This window comes from Phoenix dactylifera, unplaced genomic scaffold (genome assembly GCF_009389715.1).
Source record: "Phoenix dactylifera cultivar Barhee BC4 unplaced genomic scaffold, palm_55x_up_171113_PBpolish2nd_filt_p 000092F, whole genome shotgun sequence".
NCBI classification, from domain to species: Eukaryota; Viridiplantae; Streptophyta; class Magnoliopsida; order Arecales; family Arecaceae; genus Phoenix; species Phoenix dactylifera.
The window spans coordinates 54,110-82,032 of record NW_024067680.1 but is presented as its reverse complement, the minus strand read 5'-3'; the positions used below and the strand labels follow the sequence as shown (position 1 = coordinate 82,032).

Genomic DNA, 27,923 nt, shown 5'->3' with positions numbered 1-27,923 from the left:
AAAACTGCTTTTCCTGAATGGATATCTTGATGAAGATATCTATATGGAACAGCCTTTGGGTTTCACTTCCAGTGATGGAGATCACAAGGTCTGCAAGCTGCAAAGGTCCATCTATGGACTAAAGCAAGCATCTCGGAGTTGGAACACTCGTTTCGATGACGCAATCAAAACGTTTGATTTCATCAAAAACGAAGAGGAACCATGTGTTTACAAAAGGGTTAGTGGGAGTGCTGTTGTATTTCTCGTACTGTACGTGGACGACATCCTCCTGATAGGGAATGATATTCCCATGCTAACCTCGGTCAAGGTCAGGTTGTCAAAAAGGTTCTCCATGAAAGACCTTGGGGAAGCATCCTATATTTTGGGAATAAAGGTCTATAGAGATAGATCTAAAAGGATGCTTGGCCTATCACAGAAGATGTACATAGAGGAAGTGCTGAAAAGGTTCAGCATGGAAAACTCTAAAAGGGGTCTCTTACCCCTAAGGCATGGAATTAATCTCTCCAAGAAGATGTGCCCCAACACATCTGAAGAGATTCAACGCATGAGCAAGATCCCCTATGCATCAGCAATAGGGAGCCTCATGTATGCCATGCTATGTACATGACTTGATATAGTACATGCTGTGAATGTCACGAGCATATGTCAATCAGATCCAGGCAAGAAGCACTGGATAGCTGTGAAGAACAGTCTTAAGTACTTGAGAAGAACTAAGGACATATTCTTGGTCTTTGGGAGAAGATCAGAGTTGAAGGTAGAAGGATGCACACATATTGATGATAGAAAGTCTACATCAGAATATGTGCAATGGTGGTTCAGTAAATTGGAAGAGTTCCAAACAACCGATCATTATAGATTCTACCTTAGAAGCTGAATGTTAAGCCGTATCTAAGGGTGCAGTGGAAATCTTCTGGTTAAAAGTTCATTGCAGAGATAGGTGTAATGTCATTAGATGCCATAACACTTTACTGCGATAACATTGGCACCATAGCACTAGCTATGGAGCCAAGGTCTCATCAGAAGTCCAAGCACATAGAGCGGCGCTTCCACCTCATACGCGACTATGTTGAGAAGAAATATGTAGAGGTGCAGAGAGTAGACTCCGCGGATAACGTGGCAGACCCGTTCACTAAGCAGCTAAGTCAGCAAAAGACTGAAGCCCACCTTGAGAAGATGGGGCTTAGATATATGACTGATTGGCTTTAGTGCAAGTGGGAGATTGTTAGATGTATGCCCTAGAAGCCAATCTGGCTGACACATTGTTAATTCTAGGGACATAATTTTGTACTTGACTATTTATTATTGAATAAATAAAAGGCATCTTTTTCATTCATATTATTTATGTGTCTATGAATCGTCCAAGAAATTAATAAGATGATGATACATATTCTCAAGAGTTGAGAATTTGAGCCATGTATCATTGGTGATTAATTTCTAAATGCTCCTGATCAATGGATCATCACGAGGACGGTGATCGATCCGATCAGTGCACAGATCACTTTCCTTCTGGATGGACGAGACTTGAGTCCACAGTGTAGGGACACTGAAGTGATAGTGCAGGTGCTTGTTAGAGAACAAGGGTACTGAGCGTGACCAAGACAAGAAGTCACTTGGATGTCTATCCACTCGTCAGTGGACTTGCTTGATGTTGCAGTAGTGTGACTGGTCCTTTGACCTGCGGTGCTTCGGCTACTCACAGTAAGGTTATTGTAGTTTGACTGCACACATACATGGTCTCTAGCCATATGGGTCCATGCAGTGTAGATTGGCTGCAGTAGGTTCACTGTAGGAGTAGGGTATGCACCTACAAGGAATCTATCGACCTTGATAGAAGAGGAGTGATCCTATGTGATTTGTTAGACTGAGTTCTAAGACCTTGGCCAGGGCAGTAATATAAAGTGGAGAAAGAGTTTTCCACTATCGAACTCGAGTCGAATAAATTTTGACATATGACAGACGATGGGGTTTGACGAGTTGTCCATGACCTCCGTCCTGTAGGGATCCACGATAGTAGGAACTGTATCACATGGTAACTGCACCTAGAGGTTCATCTTTCTATTCTACTGGGTAGCCACTACATGCTGCTAGGTGTCACTGGTGGATGGTGGGACTCACAGGGATTATCTCGATGATCGATAAATCCTAATGAGTTGAGTTGGAATCGTTCCAACCCATTGAAAGGAGTTTTCAATGATATAGTGATAGAGATCACAATATATCTCACTACCAGTCAGAGTAGAACCTATGGGGTCACACACACTAGAAGTATTGACCGATCCGATGGTTGAAAAGTGATTATGAATCACAAGTAATCAATTCGATTGATATTCAGTTGAAGAAGGAACAAAGGGAATTAATTAATTGGACTTGAAACAAGAGTCCTACTTCGAGTAGGATTCCTAGAGTCCTAATTGGATTAGGACTGGGAATCCTAGTTGGAGTAGGACTGGGATTTCCTACTTGGAATAGGATTCCTGCAATCCTAATGAGATTAGGAGTTTTGAATCAAAATTGGATTCCTACTTGGAGTAGGATTCCTAGAGTCCTAATCGGATTAGGACTTCGGATTCAAATAGAGTCCTAATTGGATTAGGACTAAAATTATATATGTCCTAATTTGGATTAGGATTTCTTAAGTCACAATTAATTATTAATCTAATGAATCAATAAGACTCCTAATTGAATTAGGATTGAAGAGTTCAATTGAGTCAAAATTGATTTAAGTTCTAATTGGATTAGGACTTACCTAGATTGGATCCAAATTGGTTCACCCTTGGGCTAAGCCTAATTGGATTAGGGCTTGACCACATTAGGGCATTCCAATCCCTACCTAATATGGATTAGGGTTTACCATGAGGAAGGGGATAAGCCCCTCCCCTTTCCACGTGGAGAAGGGAGAAGAGACGGCGCCCCCTCTTAGGAAAGACATCAAGAACTCCTAAATGTTAGGAGCTCCACATGTCTATAAAAAGGGACTTGTGGGCGGCACCTAGGGCATAGAAGAAGTCCTCTTCCTCCTTGCCGTACGCCTCCCTCTCCTCTCCTCTTGGTTCAGCCGCAAGCAAGGAAGATAAAAGCCAAAGGTGTTGGCGGCATCCTCTTCCTCCCTTCTTCCTTCCAACGCAGGGAAAAGAAAGAAGGCTGCGTGGGGATTCTTCTTCTTCCTCTTCTTCATCCTTCTTCTTCCTCCTCTCAAGCACAATCAAGGGTTGATTGAAAGAGAGGAAATCAGCCATCAAAAGAAGTCTTTGCAAGGGAGCTAGCACCCCGGAAGACAAGAGAGCTTTGATCGGATCACTGCTTCGTGTGGATACCCGTAGAGGCCGGACACTTGAACGGCTTCAAGCAAACCTTCATCCTAGACCACGAACTTCAGTTTGCGGTGATCATCTACCCGCACAAGGTGAAGATCTGATCTTCCTAAAGGTTTAAAAAGTTTTAATTCTTATCTAACTACGAACGATTCATGAAACAACGTTCATGCGATGAACGTCGATCCCGCTTATGCCGATTCCGCTGCCATCTGAATTTTTTGAAATATCAGCGGCATGGGCGGGTTCCCAACACGTCGACGTTGCAGTGGAAATATTTTCCCTTGTCATTAGCTCTTTTCTTGTGAACTTCCTTCTTAGGCTTCTTGTCTTTCTTTTGCTTCTTAGCAGGCTTTTTTTTCTTCCAAGTAGACTTTCTCTTGGAACCAGAAGTCAGCTCAGCAGCCAGAACAGAGCCCCTTGAACCTTTCAAGGCCCCTTCAGTAGTTACCAACATATTCAACAATTCGGTCTTAGTGCATTCAATTTTATTCACATGGTAGTTTACTATAAACTGACCAAATGAATCAGGAAGGGATTGCAGGATTAGATCTATCTGCAGTTCCTTATGCATGGACATACCGAGCTTCTCAAGCTCCTCGAGGTCCTTGATCATAGTCAAACAGTGATCGTGGACAGACTGCCCCTCACGCATCTTTGCCTTGAAGAGCCTCTTGGACACTTTAAAGCATGCCAGTGCAGCTCTGCTCACCATACAACTCTTGCAAATGAGCCAGTATTTCCCTAGCAGTCTTTATGTTCTCATGCTGGCATTGAAGTTCGTTAGTCATGGATGCCATGATGTAGCACTTGACCCTAATGTCGTCATCAGTCCACTTCTGATGCGTTTCACGCTGATCATCAGTAGGACGTACTGGTAGCCTAGGGATATCATTCTCGAGCACATACCCTATTTTCTCACAATTCAGAACAATTTTCAGGTTCCTAAGCCAGTCTTTATAGTTGGTTCCGGTCAGTCTGTTGATCTCAAGGATTCGGGTCAAAGGGTTTGAAGCTGACATTGTGATCTGTAGAGAGTAAAGATTCTAGTTTAGACTTTGGTACTTGAACTTAATTTGTTTTAGGGACTTTTAAAACAAATATGCTCCCACTATTTCTCGAATCCCTCATCCTTCCCTGATGGAGAAACGAAAAATCCTACGCGACTAGGAATTTTAGTGGGTACTGCGGTCTCACCGATTTACATGCCGCCTCACCTAACAGTTATTGGTGACATATAAATGGATGAGTGTACAACTCTTGTACAATGCTTCTCAAGCAAATTGCAGTGGTACTTGGTCTCTAAGTCATGAAGACCTCACCTAACAGTTATTGGCCCCATTACTTAGTTAAGTCAGACCCACCATATAACCGCAGAAATAAAGTCGTCATTGGGTCCTCACCTAACAGTTATTGGTGCCCAACCCCACCTTTACCCCACAACATCTCATGTCTAATAGAGAGGTCCAGTCCCCCGATGCAACTTGCCCACTGTGTCCAGCCGAGACAAATCAACACCGAAAAGACCTTAGCAGCTCTACTACGGTGGAAGACCTATGGATTTAATATTGCATAATCAAGTCTTAGTGTTTGCAACTTGAGTTCTTCATAAGAGGTAATCGAACAATTGGCCAGGTAAGCAGGTGGGAGGCTCCCCTTACTCAGAGAGTAAGGTCCTAATTAAGTAACCACCTTATAGGCTTGCCTCGACACCAATTAGATCAATTAATCTAATATGACTAACTCATGTTGGTTCACCCTCGACTGATTAGGGAGGTTTCGATTTAGGTCTCACTCGATCGCGTATTCACATCTCATGCAAATATAATCTACCCGCATAATCATAAGCATTAAACATCCAGGCATTTATCAAAAATAAAATTAAATGGTGATGATCATGGATCCAGAATGGGGTCATTTTACAAGCACATGCACGTCAATTGGTTTGATCGTCTTCAACTCTTGACTCGATCTTGATCCTTAGGTCCAATTGTGATCAACTCCTTGATCCATCTTCAATCAACCCTTGATCTCGATCCGCGCATGTTGAGCTAGCTGATGTACATATCGATCAACCATCGACGTGCAACACACATCACAGATTACATCCCAGATTGCTTTAAAAATTAAATAAAAATAAAGAATAAATTACAACCCTTTTTATGAGACACGCAGGTCTCTAATACATAAATTTAAGATGCATGCAGGCATCTGAAAAATTCAAATTACATGCATCACAGAACATCGCAGAACATTTCAGCACATTCAAAGGGTCCTATCCATGATCATCACCATACGCATCACATGCATAAAAATTATTTTCAGATCTGTAATTTAATTGATTATTCCATCTCATGACTTGCTGATCATGCTAGATTTGACTCTAAACATTTGTAATCACATTATCAAAACATTAGAATCATTAATCTAAGCATCTAAAAATTAGTATGCAGAAAAATCAGCAAGCTGAAAATTCTGGCATTACCATAAATTTCAGCAAGCCTAATCCCTTAAATTCAGATCTAAAATGCCATTGAAAAATTTAATTCTAATCTTAATCTACATAACCATGGCTCTGATACCACTGTTAGCATCCCACATATGCCATGAAAATTCGAAATAATTTTCAGATTGCAGCGGAAAAAACATATGCGGGATCCGTTCATCGCATGAACGTGTTTTAAAACCTTTCGTTTGTAGATAGATTAGATTTAAATTATTTTAAACCATTTTAAAATCATTAAGAAGATCAGATCTTCACCTTGTGTGGGTAGATGGTCTCCGCAAATCTGATTTACGTGGTATTTGATCAAGGCTCAGTGGAAGCCGCACACGCGTCCGGCCTCTACAGGTATCCACACGAAGTACTGACTCGATCGAAGCCTTTGGATCTCACCGGGGTGCTGGCTCCCTTGCAGAGATGGCTATGGATGGCTGAAGTCCTCTCCTTTGAATCAACCTTTGATTGGCTTGAGAGGAAAAAGAAGAAGGATGGATTTAGGAAGAAGAAAACAAGACCCGCAGCCTTTCTCTTTTTCTTCCTTTTTGGAACCAAGATGAAGAAGGAAGAGGGCGTCCCAAGCTTTTCTTTTTCTTCTCTTGATTGTGGCTCAAAGGAGGAAGATGGAGGAGGGTGCTCACGGCTGGAATGAGGAGAAAAACATTCTTTTTTTTTTGGCCGAAATTCATGCTCCCTTTTAATTAGTTAAGAGATAAGGATGAGTTCCTTTTTTTTAGGAACTCATCTTTATCTCTTCTTTTGGCTAACAAGGAGGGGGCGTGCGCCCTCCTCTTTCTCCCACGCACACCCCAAGTGGAGGGGCGTGTGGCCTCTCCCTCAAGTTCATTTAAATCTGCTATTTAAATAATAAAGGGGGTTTTAATTTGGGTCCATTTGCATGAGTCAAATCCTAGTCAAAATAGGATTTTTATGAAACCCATTTCAATTTCCTCCAATTCCTAATCCAATTAGAATTTAATTGAGCCATGACTCTATTGAACTCTTCAATTCCTAATCCAATTAGGAGTCATGAAATTAATTAGATTAAATTTAAAATTATTAGGACTTAAGAAAATTCTAATCTAATCAGGACTTGTTCAATTTTCAGCCCTAAGACAATTTGGACTTTAGAAATTCTATTCCATATAGGATTCTAATTTAATTTAAAATTCTAGTCCAATTAGGACTCAAAGATCCTCTCAAGTAGGAACTCGTGATCAAGTCCAATTAATTAAATCCAATTAATTAAATTAAATTGCAATCCGATTGCAATTATTCCTTCTTCTAACCACTAACTCTTAGCGGGTTTTCATTTATCAATCTAATTGATTATTTGTGATTCCTAATCACATTCAACCATCGATCGGTCAATACCTCTAATGTGTGTGATCCCATAGGTTCCATTCTGACTTGGTAGTGAGATATATTATGATCTCTATCACAATATCAATTGAAAACTCCTTTCAATGGGTTGAAACAATTCCAACTCAACTCACCAGGGGATTATCGACCATCGAGATGATCCCTATGAGTCTCACCATCCACAGTGACACCTAGCAGTATGTAGTGGCTACCCAGCAGAATAGAATGATGAACCTCTAGGTGCAAGCAATCGTATGATAACAGTCCTTCTATCGTGGATCCCTACAGATCGGAGGTCATGAGAAAACTCGTCAAACCCCGTCGTCTGTCATATGTCTAGATTTATTCGACTTGAGTTCGATAGTGGAAAACTCTTTCTCCACTTTATATTTCTGCCCTGGCCAAGATCTTAGAACTCAGTCTAATAAATCATATAGGATCACTCCTCATCTATCAAGGTCGATAGATCCATGTAAGTGCATACCCTACTCCTACAGTAAACTTACTGCAGCCCAATCTACACTACACAGGACCCATATGGCTAGAGACCATGTATATGTGCAGTCAAACTACAATAACCTCACTATGAGTAGCCGAAGCACGCAGGTCAAAGGACCAGTCACACTACTGCAACATCAAGCAAGTCACTGACGAGTGGATAGACATCCAAGTGACTTCTTATTTTGGCCACGCTCAGTACCCTTGTTCTCTAACCAAGCACCTGCACTCTCACTTCAGTGTCCCTACACTGTGGACTCGAGTCTCGTCCATCCAGAAGGAAGTGCAATCCTGTGCACTGATCGGATCGAACACCGTCCTCGTGATGATCCATTGATCAGGAGCATTTAGAAATTAATCACCAATGATACATGGCTCAAATTCTCAACTCTTGAGAATATGTATCATCATCTTATTAATTCCTTGGACGATTCATAGACACATAAACAATATGAATGAAAAAATGCCCATTTATTATTCAATAATAATAAAGTCAAGTACAAATTTATGTCCCAGAGAAAATAATGTGCCTGCCAGATTGGCTTCTAGGGCATATATCTAACAATGATTCAGCGTGCTTCTGCTAAGGTTTGGAGCGAAACCGTGCCTGCCAAGTTTATCCCCCAAGCTTTTACCGGTACGGTGTGGCGCACGTCACCGTCGCTTCCATGGAGGAATAGGAGCACAGGAAGCAAGTGCTCGAGGAGTTTAACTCCCTCATCTCTGGAGGAACATGGGGCAATGGAAGGAGCATGAGCATCGGAAGCAGGTGCTCGAGGAGCACCTCTCTCATCTCTGAAGGAATAGGAGCACTGAAAGCAGGTGCTCGAGGACTTCAACTCCTTCATCTCCGGAGGAACATGAGCACCAGAAGCGGGTGCTTGAGGAGCTTAACTTCCTCATCTTTGAAGGAACATGAGCATCCGAAGTGGGCGCTCGAGGAGCTTAACTCCCTCATCTCCGGAGGAACATAAGCACCGAAAGCGGGTGCTCGAGAAGCTTAACTTCCTCATCTTCGGAGAAACTGGCACCGTGTGGAGCGAAACAAAAACTATGTAAAACAAAGTCAAGAAATTGCAGCATGTCACAATGATAGAAATTGTAGCTTTGTCATCTCCTTAGCAGAATAGGAATGTCCATCCCTTGAATTTTTGTAGAAGATCGATGCCCGCTCAATGTTCAGTCCAGTCATGCAAATTTCAAGAGTAACCATGGGCAGTTCAGGCTTCTGGACTGCATAATATATATGCCACTTACAGTTGGGCACTGTTGGATCGCCTATCACATAAGCCTTACCACCCAAACCGAGGTCACCAATGAACTGATTAAGGACTGCAACCTCCTTCGAGAAGCTGCGGTGGGGAGATGGCTAGGCACCAGGAAAGATGAAGGTCCATCGGGGATCATGGTTCTTCTGGGCCGAGATCTGGGCATAAAGAATGCCGAAGGCGATACCAGGCGGCGGCGATCTCTAGGCAACTAAAGGCCTGGGAGAGGTCCTTCACCTTGCACTTGCACTCGGAGGAGGTCTTCTCTATGAGGAGAGCCATGGCGATGGTGATAGCTTCCCCTTCTCTCTCGAGATTGGGCAAAGAGGAAGAGGGGGAAGCAGCATGGGGGCTCCGGCGCGGGAGAGGCGCCACCACTCGTCTTTCTCGAGGAAAAGGAAGGAGAATGAAGAGGAGAGGAGGCGACAGATTCCGGCTGAGTTAGGGGTTGGAAAGGAAACATACAGATGGTTTTAATATAGAGAGGACAGAAGAGTTAGTAAGAGAGAATGAGAGGATGAGTTCTGTATGGTTTTAATATAGAGAGGACAATTTAATGGAAGAGAGAGAGAGAAAAGGGTCAGGACAATTTAATGGCAAGGCTATGGAACACGAGAAGAAGTTGAATGCAAGATCTGGATTACGGCGACGGGTTTTTCCTTTCTTTCTTAATGCGGAAGCCTGCGATCCAATGAATCGCGTTGGCCGGAGAAAGATTGTAGCGGACGAAATGTGGCCAGGGTTGACGCCGGGTGGACAAGCTTGCTCGCAGTCCTCCTCTTCACCGCAAAAAAAAAAAAAATCCACCAACGAGAAGGACGTTTTTTTCCTCGCTTATCTCCGATATCCTGTTGAAAAAGAAGAATGAGAGAAGAGAATTGTATTTCCGATTGTTTGTTACAATGTACAGGAGTAACCTTTATATAGTAGTAGGAGGCTGACAAAATTTGGTAAGGCCGACTAAGTTTGGCACAATTAATCATAAATTAATCAAGGTAAAATTTTGTAAGGCCAATTAAGTTTGGCGCAACCAATCATAAATCAGTCAAGGTTCTAATCAATCACATGATTTTAACATGATCTTCTGTGAATAACTATTCCAAAGTGCTCTTCCATGCTAACATCTTCTTTACTCATTCCATCAAGTAAGTTCCAATTGAACCAATAAAAAAGATTTGCAAGGGTAAGCTCCCTAGCAACCAATCCCAACTGCATGCCGGGACATATCCTTTGGCCACTCCCAAATAGTATAAGTTCGAAGTGTTGCCCCTTATAGCTGAGATCATTGTCCTCAAACCTCTCAGGCATAAGGGATTCGGCATCTTGCCAATGATTGGGGTCTCTCCCAATAGCCTATGCATTTAGCACACCATTGATTTCTTAGGGATATCATATCCATTAATATTTCAATCATACATACATTCGTGGGGGATTAATAGTGCAGCTAGAGGGTGCGACTGAGAAACTTCTTTTATTACGAGCCTGAGATATATAATAAAGTCGTTGAAGGTCACTCTCTTCCACTTTTTTTTTCTGTTTCCAAGGAGTCCTCGAACTTCATCTTGAACTTTCTTCATAACCCTTGGGTTTCCATGAGCTCCGACATTCCCCGTAGGGCTCGTTTGGTTCGCGGGAAAAGAAGGAGGGAAAGTGTGGTCAACGGGAAAGTAATGAGATGCCTCTTGTTTGGTTGGAGTTTTCAAAGGAGAGAGAAGGGAAAGTTGTATTCCCATGGGAATGTGATTCCCACATTTCATGGGAAAGTCTTTCCCATGAGAAACATGGGAAAGTTACTTTCCCATGAGGCGGGAATCACTTCATTTTTACTTTTTCCCAAAAAGTCCCTTCAGTATTAAAGAAGCATTAAAGAGGCATTAAAAACCTAATTTTTATTAAGGGCATAATAGGAATTATATATAACTTTCCTACGAAAGTAGATGGCCAACCAAACATAAGCACCTTGGAAATTTGTCACTTTCCCATGGTCAACCAAACATGCCAAAAATACTTTCCTAGGCATCCTCTTCCTAGGAATTTGTTTCCCAGGAATCATATTCCTAGGAAGGAAAATGCTTTCCGCGAACCAAACGAGCCCTAGTGCCATGGGCAGATTCATAGTGCGTCGTAATCTCTATCCCATTATGTCAGTGACACGTAGCTTTTCTGCTGCTGGTTTCTTTTTACCCTGAAAGATTTTTCTGGTTAGTTTCTTACTCAGCTGATGTGAAGGTATGCTTTACACATGCAGCTCAAGCAGGTGAAAATTGCTTATACCTTGTATGAACGAGAGAAATCCATCTTTTGAAATAAAGTATAAAGCCAAACAGCTTTTGTGGCAGCGAGGTTGTTACAGCTTGGATTGAAGCCAAATAGCTCATAAACAAGCTGGACAGGACTCAAGGTCATCCCTGTGTCTTGAAAAAAACAAAGAAAAAGAAAAAAAGAAAACTAAATCCTGTCCCATGCCGCACACTTCAATCAACCATCATAAAGTTTAAGCGGATACTCTTGTAGGTGATTGAGCTGGACAGAACTAGAACTTGGGTAGTCTAAAGTAGTATTCTTTTTTGGTACAACCAAAGTAGTATTTTTTTGGAGTTTATGGTCTACCTTATCAAATCCCCGTAGCTCATGAGTCGCACCCCCTAGTCTCAGAGCCCACAATTTTTGGCCAAAATTGTGGCAAAAAATCTACTGCATGACTAGAAAGCATCCTTGGAAAATTATTATGGAGTTAATTCTATATGATGATCATGTGACACTACCAACTTTCCTCTTCTACCTAATTTTGTGACGTCAATCACTTGCCATATAGAGAGGGCTTAATAAAATATTCTCTAATTCCTCTTTTATTAATAAGAAGAGAAGAGGTTTGAGGTTTGAGGTTTGAGGTGATGCTCTAAAGTGTTTGTCGTCAAAAAGGTTATTGGAGGTGTATACAATGTGTTTCGATGGTAGGTTCATCATTTGATGTGTAAGTCTACTAAATTGGAGCTCATGAAGAGTTGATTATTGTGGTGGTTGTGTAGCCAAGCTCGTAGAAATCTCTCTAATCCATTGTAATCCGTCATATTGATAATATAGAGAATTATATATTATGTATATGGTACAATTTAAATAATAAAATATTTCTAAAATATCAGATAGGAATATATAACTGTCCGTGACTATCAACGGGCCGGAGCAATTTACTCTAAAAAAAACTGCGATATCAATTTATTAGTTTGAACGGTTCTCCTACCAATGATTTCAGCTTTTAAAAAAGGATCCATGGCTGCAAAGTCAATGCTCGTTGTGCGTCATAGTGTCTATTCTATTCCGTTACTTACACATAGCTATAGGTCCAAGAAGAATCAGTTCTGTCCGTTCTTAAGATCACGAGCCGGCATGCGTTGTCGAAAAGAAAGACAACAAAAAAACTTAAAATAAACCCACCTGACAATCCACAACAGCTGTAATGAGATGTGGATGTGACAAAAAAAATAAACGACTACAAGGCATGCATTTTTTTTTCTTTTTTTTTGTGGTGTCGTGAAAACCTCATTTTCCGGCTCCAACTGTTAGTGACTAATCTACAACAAAATCTGCAGCATCGTCGGATAGCTATTCTTGAAATTTATGGTGGCCTTAACTTTATCTGATCATGCGATACTATCAACTTTTCTCTTTTGCCTAATTTTGTGAAGCCTTAATTGTGTAGCGCATCTACAACATTTATGGCATTTCTTTATTCAAATCAGTATTTTTGCACGCGCTGTACACGTGAAAGATGAGTAACAGGCAGCGATTAAAAATAAGGGATGAAAGATTGAAACTTCGCATTGGATTACGGTTAATTGGCTAAAGTACACAACTTGGAATTTAAATTTTAAACAGCTATTGGACTCTATTCATCATGCTCCTAAAGTTATCTAATTAGCATCTTAGTTGGAGGCCTGGCGTCACCTTTTTTTTTTTTCCCCCTTTTCTTCGTTTTCAAAACAAAGAGATAAAAAAAATATTTTTATTTTTAAATTTATAAGAATATAAATATATTTGATGCAATCAAATATTTTTAAAAATATATATATGATGATGGTAGCAGATCTGATGGTAGCAGCAATGTAGGCAATGAAGGTGTTAACAATGTTCTTGTTGGGGCAACGATGGTACAGCAAAGGTGGCAACAATGGTATCGACCGTAGTAGTGATGTTGGGCGAGGTATCCACTATATAGCGGAGACATCAATGATAGTGCGGAGGTGTGTTTGATAGTTGTATGGGGTCTCTATGATCCGGCAAGATGGCAATGGCAATGGTAGGGTAGTGAAGATAGCAATGCTGCATGGTGGGGTGGTGGTAACAGCGGCCCCTATAGTGAAGGAAATAACTATAGTGGTGGTGAAGACGGTGGCAGTGGTGGACAAGTGATCCAAAAGAATCAACAAATTTGATATGAATTATTTTGGCTGCTACAAATAGGGCTGGACCGGATCCAAGTGCAAGATCTGCCACATCAGAAAGCTAAATAATATGCCAAACATCCAAAAGCCATCACTTGATTATAGGATTCCCAATTGAGATGATCATTTGTTTTCAAATTGGATAATTTTTTAATGTGTGGGATATAGTTTTTCTCCTTTCTTAATTATTTTTGAAATGCAATATAGAATAGATATAATAGAATAGATAACAGAAAATAAAATAGATATAAGATCTTAATTATTATCTAAACTAAAGAATTATATTAATTATAATAGTAATACAGATGTTCATATAATAAATGGAAAGCTCAGCACAAACCGAGCCTCTATTTTTGTCATATATGATAGATTATTAGTTTCTTAGTGAACAAGAATAATTAGAATTTTTTTTTTCAAAAAAAAGTGAGCTAAGAGACATCACTATTACTTTTCTAATACATTTTGGAGAATATATATATGATACTTAAAAGTTTCTCAGCAAAATGCCATAGATATTTTCTGCAAGTTCTTACCGGCGTGGCAGGCTATGGATCTTCTATAGTCTCTAAGGAAGAGGCCAACCTGAAACCATCATGGACTTTTCAGATTCTTTTTTATTTTGGATACTAAAGCAAGGTATTTGAATAATTGAATCTGGTCATGGCTGGATGACTCTAACGTCTTTGGAGCATAGCCGTGTCATGCTAGGAAGATAATTGGAATTATATATTTGTATGATTGATCAATCAGCTGCATCCCGTTAAAAAAAGAACTTACAGTTCTCTCTCTAAACTACCTTGCTTGTAGAAATGAAATATCTCGATGTACCAATTAGTCCGTCGCTCCAAAAATAGGCCTGGTACTTGATCCAGACCAGATCGAAACTTGAAAATGAATGGCTTGGATATGGAATCAAACACATTAAACTTTTAGACTAAATACAGACCCCAACAGTATAAAATAGCTGGTTGATTCTATACTTAAAAATATACGCACATAAATACATAAATATATGCATCAATTGACCTTCCTCATAATACAATCCTTTTTTCTTTTCGAAGAGTTTGGGCAAAAGCTGTAGAGCTTCTAAGCTACAGTGAACGAGCCTGGGAAAGTTTCAGAGAGAAGTTTCAGAGAGAGAGAGAGAAGAATTTCATTCAATTCATTATACACTTCTGGGATTACTACATTCCCTTATATAGGGATCAAGATCGAATCAGTTGATAAATTTATTGATCCATCCTCCTATAAAGCTGCAATCAACCATGAGAGTGAAGATAAGATTGCTTGGTTCATGGAGGAGGCCCTAGGTAACAAAAGATGTTGGGGTTGCCACTAGAATTAGAGGTGATTTCCTGCGAAGTACCAAACCAAATTCCTCTTCCATGTCAATATCTTCTTTGCTCATTCCACTAGGCAAGTTCCAATCGAACCTATAAAGAAGATTGGCAAGTGCAAGCTCTACGGCAGTCACACCTAATGACATGCCTGGGCACATCCTCCGACCACTCCCGAAAGGTATGAACTGAAAATGCTGCCCCTTGAAATTGATATCATTGTCCTCGAACCTTTCAGGGATGAAGGCTTCTGGATCTTGCCAATGCCGAGGATCCCTACTAATGGCCCATGCATTATGTACACCCTTGCCTTCTTAGGAATGTTATATCCATTGATCTTGCAATCTTGCATACATTCTCGAGGGAGTAGCAATGGAGCGGGAGGGTGCAACCGAAGAACTTCCTTAATTACAAGCTTGAGATAATGTAGTTGTTGAATGTCACCCTCTTCCACCTTCCCTTTATTTCCAAGGAGTCCTCGAACTTCATCTTGGGCTTTCTTCATCACTGTTGAGTTCCTCATGAGCTCAGTCATTCCCGATTCTAAGGTAGATGCAGAGGTATCCGATCCACCAAGAAACACATTCTGCCAAGTATGGAAGTGATCATCAGATCAAATATGGACTAATTTTTTGAGATTTTTCTTTGAGAAATCAATATAGCATGATTTTAATGTTGTAAATATACTTGTATGGACAATGTAGAAACAAGCATGTATATTTATCGTAGTTATATAGTGCTCAAGTGTAAGAGCGGGAAATAATAGCATTTAGAATAGGACAAAATTATTTATGGATCATTATTAACTACATCGTGCAGAATTTGTAGGTAGTGTGCGTTTTATAAAAACAATCAAAAGTATGACATAGAGAGCTGAACTAGTTTTTCCCCATATAATCCCTTCTAATCCCCTCTAGGGACCACACCTTGCATGTCCCACTCGGAAGTTGCCAAATAATTAGCATGTGCGCTTCTGTGCTGACTTTTGGATCTCCAAACGGAAAGCTAACCTGATTTTTTTGCTGATGTAATCTTAATTATCTGGTTCTTTACGGAGACCTTCACTCAGGAGTGTCACTTTGTGACCCCCACAGGATTCTTATCCTCTCCGGTTGGTGAGGAGACAAGATAGTTCTATCCTGTGAGTGCCACTTTGTGACCCCCACAGGATTCTTATCCTCTCCGGTTGGTGAGGAGACAAGATAGTTCTATCCTGTGAGTGTCACTTTGTGACCCCCACAGGATTCTTATCCTCTCCGGTTGGTGAGGATTCTTATCATCTCGGGCCATCCATTCTTAGTGAAGAATTACACCATATCCAACGCGGAGAATCTTTGATGTCTACATCTTCTATCCATTTGATTATAACATCCCTAGCCTTGACACTCATCTAATAATTTGATGGTCCAATGTTTCAGATCATGGATTTATTGGCATTAAAAGTGCAGCCGGGCATGACTATCAAAAAATGGGAACAAAGCACCATATACGGTGATCGTTCCAATTTTATCGGACACTAGATGCCTGATCAGCTGTTGTAATCAAATGATCCGATGAGCTTTTGGCTTAACCTGCCTCAGCTGATACGGAATGATCCATCACTAGGTTTTGAAAAACAAAGATTCTACCAATATATGTGACTACCACAAGGCTTATTTTATTATAATTTTAATTAATATATGATTTATTGAGGTGGTTGTTGAGATGCTATTACTATTACCATTACGTTCCAATTTTATCAGATGTCTCAAAGATGATAGCACAATTGTATACTCTGCACATGTAGGTTTATAGAATAACTCATAGCACTCTGTATGCTCTACAAAGTAAAGGAATAAGTGAGGCAAAGGTACTAACCATGGCGATGCCTTTGATATGATCCCTGGTGAGGGGGAATCCAAGGCTTAAATCCTTCTGAATCCCGACGAGAACACTAATGAAGTCATCTGGGCTTCCTCCACCATGGATGTGCTCTTCGATCTCCTCCTCAAGGAACTCATCCATGGCAAGGAAGCTCCTCTTGAGCCTTGCTCTCGTCCCGGTGAGCACATCCAACCACTTCATCGAAGGAAAGAAGTCCCCTAAAAAAAACCCTCCCAGTAAAGACATCATTTCAATTAGGAGAGGATGGTATTTGCTGCTCGTGCAGTCACCATCACCCGAAATCCTCCTGCCGAAGATTTCTCGAGTAGTGATATTGTTAAAGAGGCAGAAAGACATCTCACTAAGATTCACAGGACCACTCGAGGATTGCGTTAACAGAGTTTGTACTAGGGTGTTCACTTCTTCCTCCCTTATGGACTGAAAGGCTTGCACCCTCTTTGCACTGAAGACTTCTAACATGCTAATCTTCCTCAGTTGTCTCCACCGTTCGCTGTAGGGTGAAAATGCCATGTCCCGTCCACCATAAGAGAGTCGCTGGAAGGCGACGAGGGGAGGCCTGGTGCAAATGATGAGATCTTGGGTCTTCAGAATCTCAGAGGCCATCTCCCGTGAGGATACGATGATGGTTGGTGTGAAACCGAGCTTTAGGCTCATGAGGGAGCCATACTTCTCCGAGAGTAGCCGGAGCGAGCGGTGTGGATGCTCACCCAACTGATGAAGATTGCCGATGATTGGGAGCCTTAAAGGGCCAGGAGGGAGCCTTGGGCTCGGCCAGGTGGCCTTGACGCACAAGAATGCAGCTATTGGGAATAAGAGGAGACATGAGTAAGCTAAGAGAGAAAGCAAGGACTCCATTGCGTTAGACGCCTAGTCTTGGGAGGGGAGCCTCTCTCTTCCTCGTATTTATAGCGACGCCTTCGAGAGTTTGTGAACTCTAGAGGCCATAAGAAATAAAGAGACTTGAGAAGCGGCCACGTCACCCCGGACAGCTGACCCGACTTTAACACGAACCTTCGTTAACCATGGTTTAGGAAAAAAAATGCGCCGATGAATTCCGCATTATGCAGGCATGAAAGATGAATAACCAGCTGTGATTAAAAAAAATAAGGGATGAAAAGAGAAACTTTGAAATGATCAGGTTAATTGGCTAACGCAATGCACCATAAACTTCAAATTTAAATATTAAACAACTATAGGACTCTATTCATTTGTTTTCATGGCATGGCATGTGTAATGTAATCTGACGCATATACGATCGTTAATGAAAATGTTTTTTTTGTTTCTAGAAATTACAGGCCAGCAATACTTGGTTTATCTAAAGGAAATCTAATATATTTATGTATTTTACCAAATCCAAAAATCATATGGAGAATGAAAGGCTATTAGAGAGGGGCTTAATAAATTATTCTCTAATTCCTCTTTTATTGATAAGAAGAGGAGAGGTTTGAGGTTTGAGCGTTTGTTGTGAAAAAGGCTATTAGAGGTGTAATCCAATTTGATTTGATGGTAGGTTTTATCATTGGACGTGTTTGTCTAGAAAGGTGGAGCTCATAGATTCTCTATTATGGTGGTAGCGTACAATCCATTGTAATCAGTCGCATTGGTAATGTTAGAAAATTATATATTATATATATATAGTACAATTTAAATAATAAAATATTTTTAAAATATTGGATAGGAATATATAATTGTCTCTGACTTCCAAAGGGCCGGTGCAATTTACTCTAAAGAAAACTAATTAGATACCAATTTATTAGTTTGAAAGGTTCCCGGACCAATAATTTCAGCTTTTAAAAGTCAGGTTCGCTGGGCGTCATAATCTCTATTCTATTTCGCTACTTACACATAGCTACAGGTCCAAGAAGAATCAGTTCGGTCCGCTCTAAGACGACGAGCCGGCATGTGCTGTCGAGAAGAAAGAAAACAAAAAAACTTAAAATAAACCCAGTTGACAATCCACGACAGCTATAATGAGATGTGGATGAGACCAGGAATTTTTGTGAATGAGGTGAACGTTCTTTTTTTTTTTTTTTTTTTTGCTTTAAGGTGAGCGTTTCTTCGGAGAAAAGATAAGTAATGAGAAGAACACTTCACGAGGCGTACGTAGAGCCAAAACTATATACTACATGTACTCTACACGACTACAACGCATGCTTTTTTTTTCGTGCCGTGAAAACCCATTCGTAGTAACCAATATGTACTCGTGAACCCTCATTTTCCGGCCCCAACTAATGGGTGACTAATCTACAAACAAAATCTGCAGCAACGTCGGACAGCTACTTCTGAAATCTATGGTGGTGTTAATTTTATCTGATCATGTGATACCATCAACTTTTCTCTTTTGCCCTAATTTTGTGAAGCTTTAATTGTGTAGTACAAATTGTTGGAATATTTCAAAATTTTCAAGTCTGTCCTTCTTTATCTTTTGTCTTTCCTCTAGTGTACTTTTTTTAGTCCCACATTGGGAAAGAAATAAAAACTCAAAAGGTTTTTATATAGTATTCAAACATTTTAAACTTGATGAAACAACAGAAAGTAAGTAGTCTACGAGCGTATTGAGCCCAATAGAGGTCCAAGGCAAAAATTGGCGAATCCGATAATCTTCCTCTCTCCGTTTTTCTATGTTCCTGGGAGGGTTTTCTGTGTTATACTCTCTATGCGGTTCTGAGCACTGCGATCTCCAAGTGTAACACTTGGAGCGATCCAGTTGTTGTATTCTTGAAGGATAGGCCGCCATTACCTACTACACCGAGATTCATTCTCTGAGCGGTTCTGAGCACTGCATCCGCGAGTATACACTTGGAGTAATCCAGTTAATTGTATCCTGGAGGATAGGCCGCCATGACCTGCTATAACCGAGATTCATTCTCTGAGGGGCGCGATCTATTCTTAAGGACAGTGAAATCACGCCTCAACTGATAAGTTCTTTCTTCTTTCCATCTATTATTTCGTAATCTTCAAGCTTGTATTTTGTATGAGGAGGGGGAATATCTACAAAAGAAAAAAAAACAAAATTAAAAATTTCAAAGTTTTAAAGCACTAGTACAACTGGTACATGATAAATTTATGAATGTTGTAGAAATTGAACCTGCAAGATGAGATAAGATGTCTCGAAGCCAATCTTGTGTGCACCCTTGCCTTCTTAGGAATGTTATATCCATTGATCTTGCAATCTTGTTATACATTCTCTCGAGGGAGTAGCAATGGAGCGGGAGGGTGTAACTGAAGAACTTCCTTAATTACAAGCTTGAGATAATGTAGTTTGTTGAATGTCACCCTCTTCCACCTTCCCTTTATTTCCAAGGAGTCCTCGAACTTCATCTTGGGCTTTCTTCATCACTGTTGAGTTCCTCATGAGCTGCAGTCATTCCCGATTCTGAGGTAGATGCAGAGGTGTCCGATCCACCAAGAAAACACATTCTGCCAAGTATGGAAGTGATTATCACATCAATATAGAGTAATTTTTTGAGATTTTTCTTTGGGAAATCAATATAGCATGATTTCCCTGTTGTAAATATACTTGCATGGACAAGTAGAAACAAGCATGCATATTTATCGTAGTTATATAGTGCTCAGGTGTAAGAGAGAAAAATAATAGCATTTAGAATAGGACAAATTATTTATGCATCATTATTAACTACATTGTGCAGAATTTGTAGGTAGTGCGCGTTTTATAAAAACAATCAAAAGTATGACATAGAGAGCTGAACTAGTTTTTCTCATATAATCCCTTCTAATCCCCTCTAGGGACCACACCTTGCATGTCCCACTCGGAAGTTGCCAAATAATTAGCATGTGCCCTTCTGTGCTGTGCTGACTTTTGAATCTCCAAACGGAAAGCTAACCTGATTTTTTTTGCTGATGCAATCTTAATTTTCCTGGTTCTTTAGGGAGACCTTCACTCACTTGAGTGTCACTTTGTGACCCCAAAGGATTCTTATCCTCTCCGGTTGGTAAGGCATGATTTAGTGAAGATTTAGTGGGCAAGTAATTGCATGTATGAATTACACCATATCAAAGGCGGAGAATCTTTGATGGCTACGTCTTCGATCCATTTGATTATAACATCCCTAGCCTTGACACTCATCTAATAATTTGATGGTCCAATGTTTCAGATCATGGATTTATTGGCATTAAAAGTGCAGCCGTGCATGACTATCAAAAAATGGGAACAAAGCACCATATACGGTGATCGTTCCAATTTTATCTGACACTAGATGCCTGATCAGCTGCTGTAATCAAATGATCCGATGAGCTTTCTGGCTTAACCTGCCTCAGTTGATACGGAATGATCCATCACTAGGTTTTGAAAAACAAAGATTCTACCAATATATGTGACTACCACAAGGCTTATTTCATTATAATTTTATTAATATATGATTTATTGAGGTGGTTGTTGATGATGCTATTACTCATTACCATTATGTTCCAATTTTATCAGATGTCTCGAAGATGATAGCACAATTGTATTACTCTGCACATGTAGGTTTATAGAACAACTCATAGCACTCTGTATGCTCTACAAAGTAAAGGAAGAAGTGAGGCAAAGGTACTAACCATGGGGATGCCTTTGATATGATCCCTGGTGTAAGAAAGTGTGTGGAAAAAGGAAAACAGAGAGCTCAAACCATGGGAAATTCCTTCATTTCTCTTCCTCTCTTTTAGCTGTTTACAGAGGTAGGCTTTATATAGAGTTGGATGAGACTATAACTAACTAACAAACTATGGTAACTGACTAACGTCCTGCCAGTTCAGCTGAAAAGATTCCAGCTCAGCAAACGTGGCTAAAAACTGAAAAAACAGAATACCAATACAGGACACAGTAAAGAACAGAAAAGAAGGAGGAGAAAAAGAGGAGAAGAAGCTCGAAAGAAGTTCATTCAGCCTTTTCCCGCTCCTGTACTTCACTTTGAATGCAGCTTAAGGTTGAGACTGAAGCTGATCTGCTGCTTTATACTTCAATACCCCCCCGCAAGATGGAGAATAGAGATTGACTATTCCCATCTTGGATAACTGGGATCGAAGAAGAAAGAACGGCAAAGCTTTGGTAAAAATATCAGCTAGCTGCTGCTGTGTTCCAACATGAAAGGTTTGGATGCTGCCTTCTTGAATCTTATCTCGAATCAAATGACAGTCCAATTCGATGTGTTTGGTGCGCTCATGGAACACCGGATTGGCTGCAATGTGAAGTGGCAGCCTGATTATCACAAAAAAGAGTGGCCGCTTGTGGATGAGGAACTTGAAGATCATGTAAAATGTAACGCAGCCATGTTAATTCTGAACAAGTAGTGGCCATGGCCCTGTACTCTGCCTCTGCAGAAGAGCGAGAAACAATAGATTGTTTCTTGGACTTCCAGGAAATCAGAGAACTTCCCAAGAATACACAATAGCCAGTCACTGATCGTCTAGAATCAGGACATGAACCCCAATCCGAATCACAATATGCTTGCAATTGTAATGTAGATGAAGAAGAGAACAGAATGCCTTGACCAGGAGCTATTTTGAGGTACCTGAGAACCTTGTGGGCAGCAGCCATATGTGTTGTGGTAGGCTTATCCATAAACTGACTTAGAGTTTGAACAGTATAACTAATGTCTGGTCTTGTTATAGTCAGAATACAATAACCGACCAATAAGCCGTCGATAAATAGTGGGATTAGAGAGAAGTTGGCCTGTATCTTTGCTAAGTTTCAAGTTTTGATCCATGGGAATTTTGAGAGGTTTAGACCCCAATGTACCAGAGTCTGCTAAGATATCAAGTGCATACTTTCTCTGACAGATGTGAATCCCTTTAGATGATCGAGCAACTTCTATGCCAAGAAAATATCTAAGGGACCCGAGATCTTTGATCTTAAATTTATCATCTAAGAACTGCTTCAGAACAGAAATTGAATCTAAACAATTGCTGGCCACAATAATATCATCAACATATACCAGCAAAACTGTAAAAATATTGCCATCCTTCTTAGTAAAAAAGACTATAGTCGGCCTTTGATTGTGTATAACCAAAATCAAGAAGAGAACTAGAAAATTTAGAGTACCATTGCCGAGAAGCTTGTTTGAGACCATAAAGGACTCTTGAGGAGTTTGCAACTTGGTGAGGTTTTCCTTTTGTATAACCCGGTGGCCTCTTCATATAAATCTCCTCTTCTAATCTCCATGTAAGAAAGCATTGTTGACATCAAACTGTTGCAAATGCATCCTCTTACTGCTGCAATAGAAAGAAGACATCGAACTGTGACTAGCTTGGCAACAGGGGAAAAAGTCTCATGATAGTCAATCCCCTCCTGTTGAGTGTATCCTTTTGCCACTAATCTAGCTTTATATCTCTCCACAGTCCCATCTGAGTATATTTAATCTTGTAAACATATTTGCAGTCAATGGGTTCTTTCCCTGGAGGCAAATCAAAGAGCAATAATTTCTGCTTCTATAGCCTTGCACCAGTCAGGATTTTGAATTGCTTGCTTATAGCTTTGAGGTTCAAGTGAGTGGAAATGGAGGAAGAAAAGCTTGAAAAGCTGGAGAAAAATGCTGATATGACAAAAAATTAGCTAAAGAAAAAAGTGTACCTGAAGAAGAAGAAGAAGATTGCATCTTGTCCAACGAAGAGGCTGGTGAAGTGAGATTGACCTGCTGACAGTGATAATCCTGCAGATATTGAGGTGCTTTTCGAATTCTAGTAGATTTTCGAGGAATAGTAGGGTCAATGTGATCAAGAGGTTCAGTTTGGACAACATGTGGAGAGTCCAGAAGTAATGTTATCATTGAGTATCAGAGGAGTATCAGTGAGTATCTTTTCTAATACTATTGAAGGGGACTGAGTATCAGAAGAGAAGGGGTCCTATTAGTGGCTGCAATGTCATTTTGTGGAACAGTATGTGGAATATCAGGAGGAGGAGCAAAATTGAACATAGGAAACACCGGTTCTGATGTATTTTGTTCAGAATTGGAATTGGAGAAATAGTGTGAAAAGGAAAAATAGTTTCATGGAAGACTACATCTCGAGAGAGAAAAGTAGTATTGCTATTTATATCAAGAACTTTATATCCTTTAACACCAAAAGGATAACCCAAAAATACACATTTTCTGCCTCTTGGATCAAATTTCTTTCGACCATGGGACAAAGTAGAAGCAAAACAAAGGCAACCAAAGACTTTCATGTGTGCATAGGTCGGTTTGGCATTGAAGAGCAGTTCAAAAGGAGTTTTGTTGGCTAACAAGGGGGTGGGTGTTCTGTTTATAATGTAGGCAGCAGTCATGATGCAGTCATTCCAAATTGAAGTGGAATTCCTGCTTGGAACCTCAAAGCTCTGGCCACATTGAGCAAATGTTGATGCTTCCTCTCTACAATGCCATTTTTGCTGTGGTGTTTCAACACAACTTCTTTGATGAATGATCCCCCTTAGAGGCAAAAAACCCATGCATTTGAAATTCTGCTCCATTATCACTCCTTAAAATTTTGATCTTCACTCCAAATTGGGTCTCAACCAAATTATAAAAAAATTCTAAGCACTGCCTAGTTTCGGATTTGGTATTGAGTAAGTAGACCCAAGTACTTCTAGAGAAATCATCAACAATAGTTAGGAAATACCTAGAACCATCATAAGCAGCCACTGAACAAGGTCCCCATATGTCATAATGCACAATTTCAAATAAAATGGAAGATCTGTGTTGACTAACAGGAAAAAGAATTCGATGCTGCTTTGCCATGGGACAAATACAGCAAGGTAATTCATTGATAGAAGACATTTTATCTTTTACAATTGGATCATCAATAAGCCGTAATTGTGAAACAGAAATATGACCAAGGCGGCAATGCCAAAGGTCAGAAACTGATCTGTCATTCATAATAGATGCAGAGACAGAAAAATCTTTATGTGAAAGCTTTGAAAGAGTAGTTACTAAAATTGAAGAAGCAACTTCCATCCTCAGCAGGTGATATAGGCCATTTCTCACTTCACCCATCCCAATCGTTGTCCAAGATGAAAGGTCCTGAAGGAAGCAACGATTAGAGAAGAAGATAAGACAGCAATTAAGAGATTCTGCAATTTTCTTAGCTGAAAGCAAGTTGAAGGAAATGATGGAACACATAACACATCCTTCAAGATGATAGTACTTGTCACCTTGACTGTACCAATGTGTGTCACTGGTACTTCAATACCATTGGGTAATTTAACTGAATAAGAAACAATAGCCGTCACAGTGGAAAAAAAGTTCAGTGTCACAGATCATATGATCTGTGGCACCCGTATCTATTATCCAAGGAGTTTCATGAGGAGTTGATGGCTTGTGTGTGTAGGTGGAAAAGCAAATGGAAATACCAGACATTTTGGAAACATTTGGAGTAAGTGATGCAGGGGTGACAATGGACTGGATCTGGTTGGCTGAGTGAGGAGCAGTGGAGGAATCTTTGTGCTGAAGCAAGGTTAGTAGCTGCTGATATTGCCCCTTAGTCAAAGCCACTTTGGTATCATTTTCTTCATCCTGACCAACAGGAGCAGAGATGCTCGACTGATTTGCAAAAACTACAGGACTCTTTCCTTTGTTGAAGAATTTGTGGCCTGGTGGATACCCATGGATTTTATAACATTTCTCAACAACATGACCAGTCATTTTGCAATGTGTGCAAAAGGGAGTTTCAGCATTTCCAGCCTTGAAACAGTTCTCCAGTAGATGTCCTTGAACATTACAATGAGTGCAAAAAGGTCTGTCCCTTTTTTGAGTAGTTGTAAATTTTGAAATAGGTTTAGCATTGCCATTGAATTTTCTAGTAGCTAGAGCCATGGAATCAGGAGAAGGTATATTAGAAGTCATTTGGTGTTGCCTTTCTTGTTGTTGAATCAAGGAGAACACCTTGTTCACAGGAGGTAAAGGGTCCAATAGCATGATCTGATCTCTCACATTAGTAAAAGAAATCATTCAAACCCATTAGAAATTGTATAACACAATCTCTTTGGTACCGATCAAGCAATATTTTCAACTTCCCACAACTACATTCAGGCATTGGATCATATACTGAAAGCTCATCCCACAGAGTTTTGAGCTTACCGTAATAGATGCTCACCGAATCACGTTCCTGCTGTAACCCAGCCAGAGTTTTCTTCAATTGAAAAATTCTTGGTCCATTTTGTTGAGAAAACCGTTCCAGGAGCTCCATCCATATCTCTGAAGCATCATCAACAAAAACTACACTTGATTTGAGTATGCTGCTAATAGAATTCTGGATCCAAGAAACAACCTGTTGCCCAGATAGACAACCCAAGAGGGGGGGGTGAATTGGGTTTTAAAATAATTTGGGTATTTAAAACGATGTGGATAAGTAATTAAAACTAGTGTAAGTTATTTAATTAATTACTATGTGCTGTGAGTGATATGAAAGGAAGAAGAATAGAGACACGCAATCACAAACACCAAGTTTTATAGTGATTCGGAGCTAACCCTTGCTCCTACGTCCACTCCCCAAGTCTCACTTGGGAATTCACTATAACCCCCTTGGATTACAGCCGGTTGTTTTCCAAGCTCACAACCAAACTTGTTGTTTTACGAGCTCACAACGAACTCGGTCGGTTTTTCAGGCTCACCGACTAGAACCACCCCGATTGTTTTCTCGGGATCACAATCGAACCCTTACACACGTTGGTTTTACACTCGGCTCACCAACCAACCTCAATCCCCTTGATTCAATCCCCCGATTGAACCAAGCAAATACAATGTGTAAATAAAAAGAAGAAACAGAAAAATACAGCTTCTCAAAAGCAGATAAAAGACAATATGAACAATAAATAAAGTAAAGAAGCCTCAAACGCTTTTAGGTTGGAGAAGAGGAATGGCTTCTTAAACTTCTGGTCTCCTCTTGAGTGAGTAGTCGACTTGAATGCAGGAGGAGAAGGCTTTAATTGCTGGGAAGATGTAGGTGGATGCAGTAAATGCAGATCTTCCTCTTTTTCGTTGAAGAACACGTTGCAGAGCTTGAATGCTTGATTAGTTGGAGTGGAATGGTTCTTCTCTGCCTTGCTACAGTCTTCTGTGGCTATTTAAACCAACCCCCACGGAAACTAGCCGTTAGAGAGCTTTTTCTGCCCGTTCTGCACACTCTGCGCAGCCTGACAATGTGTCCGTTGGTGGGTTAGAGGTCGACTCGCGCGATCAGGAGTCGACTCGGCTGTAGCGGGAGTCGACTCAAGCTTTTCCGGAGTCGACTCGGCAACTGTTCCAGATTTGAATTAAAGTTGCCTTCACGACTGGGAGTCGACTCGTCTTGACCTGGAGTCGACTCGCCAACTTCTGGAGCTGACTTAGCAATTTCGGAGTCGGCTCATCCACTGAAGTCCGTGGATCCATTTTGAATTTGATCCACTCGAGTCGATTCGACTGTCCTGGGAGTCGACTCGAATCTCAGAGCCCGACTCGCCGATTCTCTGTCTTTTGGCTCGTCTAGTCTTGGAGTCGACTCGAACTTCCTCGGAGTCGACTCGGCTCTCAGTTTCCGAAACTTGATCTTCTGCCTTTTGATGTGAAGCTGTCTTGGAGTCGACTCGAGCTGTCTGGAAGTCGACTCGAATCTCAGAGGCAGTAACTTGGTCTTCTGTCTGTTGATGGTCGCGGAGTCTTGGAGTCGACTCGCATATTGCGGGAGTCGACTCGAATCTCAGAGTCCGAAAATTGCTCTCTGACTTTTTCTTGTGTTCCTCTGAGAGTCGACTCTCACCTTCTTTGGAGTCGACTTGCCATCCATCGGAGTCGACTCGCGTTTCACTGGAGTCGACTCGAATCTCAGACCCGAAAACTGCTCTCTGACTTTTTCTTTGTGTTCCTCTTGGAGTCGACTCTTACTATCCTGGAGTCGACTCGGTGAACATCGGAGTCGACTCGCGCACTTTGGGAGTCGACTCGTTGACAGGTTCTGAGTTGAAGCTTTCTGTTCTTCTGTCTGTTCTCAGTCGGAGTCGACTCGTACAGATCTGGAGTCGACTCGAGCCCGTGCCAGTGAACTTGATACGCTTGGAGTCGACTCGTGATACTCTGGAGTCGACTCGAGTCTCAGACTTTGGTTCAAGCTGTCTTCTTAACTTATCCAAAAATTATGAACCAAGTCTTGAGACACTTAGACAAGATTTTCACTGAAACACTTAATTGAATTCATTAGTAAACAAGAAATATACTCAATTGCTTTGATCTCATCAAAAATCAAATAGGGTTTTAATCAATCACTCCACAATCTCCCCCTTTTTGATGATGACAAAACACTGAGTATATGTAAAGTGAATTGCACAATAAACAATGAAATAAAATCCATAAATGAATTCAAATGTCTGGTAATTC

The 27,923-nt window shown here is 40.6% G+C and overlaps 1 pseudogene; it reads right to left on the bottom strand.

Annotated features, from left to right (window-relative positions):
- Nucleotides 1–14,335: 14,335 nt before the first annotated feature.
- LOC103724206 lies at nucleotides 14,336–17,482 on the bottom strand (annotated as a pseudogene).
- Nucleotides 17,483–27,923: the final 10,441 nt, after the last annotated feature.